Source organism: Chenopodium album, chromosome 8, assembly GCF_948465745.1.
Source record: "Chenopodium album chromosome 8, dcCheAlbu1.1, whole genome shotgun sequence".
Classification (NCBI taxonomy): Eukaryota; Viridiplantae; Streptophyta; class Magnoliopsida; order Caryophyllales; family Amaranthaceae; genus Chenopodium; species Chenopodium album.
The window spans coordinates 18,772,708-18,775,199 of NC_137841.1; positions in this window are offsets into that span (position 1 = coordinate 18,772,708).

Consider the following 2,492-nt stretch of genomic DNA (forward strand, 5'->3'; position numbering starts at 1 on the left):
AGCTCCTTGACCTAAGCAACGTTCATTATGCAATCATTACTCCATCTATATACGTGCTTAGCTTCTAGACCTAAGTGACATTCAAGATCGCTTCTTATGATGCTTAGCTCCATGATCTAAGTTCATTCATCTATCGTGTCACATGATGTAATCGTCCTTAGCCTCCTGGCCTAAGAACATGCATCATGCATACATTATCTTCAAGAAAAGCAATTCAATCCATGCGATTCATTTCGTTTTGCTCAACGAGGAAGTTCAAAACTTCTTCGGTTCTTCCCTTTTTCGTCTTTTCTTTTGGGGAAGTTCAAAAACTTTTTCAAAATTTTCTCATCGAGGGAAGTTCGAAAATAAAAGTTCAGTTTTCACATCTTTCTTTTTCGGGAAAAAGTCGGTACCCTCCACTCGTCTCATGACAAAAATGACGGAAAATTTTTGCTTTTTGCATTTTCTGTTGCTTGTGTCTGCACACACACACCATATACACACGCAACCACAAGCTGTAAACATGTCATGTCGTGTCAAGTCAATTGGTCAAGTCAATCATAGTCTATACGAGTCCCTTAGCAAATTTTATTTTGCAGGTCTCAACTATAGCCCATGTCCGGGGACAAGCGGACCATCTATAGCCCACGTTCGGGGACAAGCAGACCATCTACATCCCACGTTCGAGGATAAGTGGACCATTTACAACCCACATTCGGGGACAAACGAATCATTTACAGCCCACGTCCAGGGACAAGCGGACCATATACAGCCCACATTCGGGGACAAGTGAACCATCTACAGCCCACGTTTGGGGACAAGCGAACCATCTACAGCCCACGTTCGGGGACAAGCGAACCATTATCATTTTAGTGATTATCTCCCAAGAGAAGACGATTCACGGCGCAAGGTTATCGATACACAGAGACTTGCAATCTCATCATCAGACAAGTGTTTCCTCAAGCATGGAAAGTGTCATCCGGTGGATTTCTTTAACCATAGAAAGCTGCCAAAATCATCTGTCGACTTTCCTCAAGCATGGAAAGTATTATCCGGTGGATTTCTTCAAGCTTAGAAAACCGTCAAATTCATATGTCCACTTTCCTCCAGCATGGGAAGTATCATCCAGTAGATTTCTTCAGGCATAGAAAGCTACCAAACTCGTCAGTCGGCTTTAATTTTCTCAGGCATGGAAAGCATTTCAATAAATGTCATCCGGTGGATTCCTTCAAGAATAGGAAGCTACCAAACTCATTTGTCACCGATACACTGGTGTCAGATAAGCATTCTATCCCTTTACTCTTTTATCTGTAGAACTAACACTTTTTTACAGGTATCGGCGTATACAGAGTGATTTAAGATCGTAGAACGTCTTAAATCATTCTCCGTCCCTATCGACTACTTTGACTATCGTTTTCGAAATTGTCGTTTCTACAAACTCAGTCAAAGTAAGGGCTTCCGTAGACACCTAAAAATGTCTCCCCAAAACCAAACCCGATAATGAACAACCTTTCACCGCCATCATTGGTCGGGTTGATTATTTAACCTTTGGAGTGCTTAAATCCATGTTTCCATTCAATACATTTCATAAACCAATCTATTTCCTTGCTCATTTCCCTAAACCATAACTTGTTTTCCTCTTTTTGTGTCCACATCACAAAACCGAGAGAAACTGATTTTGCAGCCTAAAATTTTTGATCCAATTATTATTTTATTGGATAGGCCTTAAAATAAGCTTTCCAACAATATATCATAATCCCAATTCCGATTTAAAACGAAGAAGATATGAGCAAAATACTAAACTCAGCCCAAAACCGACACCCTTCTACTAAAACGGAAATATAGTAAAATATACAAATGATTTTGACCTGATTATAATTGTATTGGAAAGTAGACTTGATAAGCTTTCCAATGATATATTATATGCCTTATTTCGAGTTACGGATCAAAAGTTATGATAATTTTAAAAACGCGTAAAAACCTGGAATTACCACAGATTAGCTAAAAGTTATGATATTCACACATGCTTTAACGTAGGCGCACTTCGAACGACGTAAAAAATGTGCATATTTTTTTAAACTAAATGTGGAAAATTAATTTAACAGAAATATATTGTGCATAAATGTTGAATTTAATGTGCATATTTTTTTTCCAGATTATCATATACTACCTCCGTTAACACTTATTTGCAACATTTACCAAAAAAAAGGGTGCTAACTATTATTTGCAATAAACTTATTTCTTTCCTGTTTTAGTAACTTTTTTCTATCACCAAATGACTAAAATACCCTCGTTTAAAATTATTAGCACATAATATTACACATAATTACACAACATTATATCTTGATCTAAATTAATTATCTTTCTCTCTCCTCCACCTCTCATTTCAGCTTTCTCTCTCCTCCTTCTCACAATTCATCTTTTTCATCTCTCATCTCTCCAATCCATCTTACTAGTGGGTTTTAGATCTAGTTATTTGTGGGTGGTTTGCTCGATTCTTGGTTGGATTT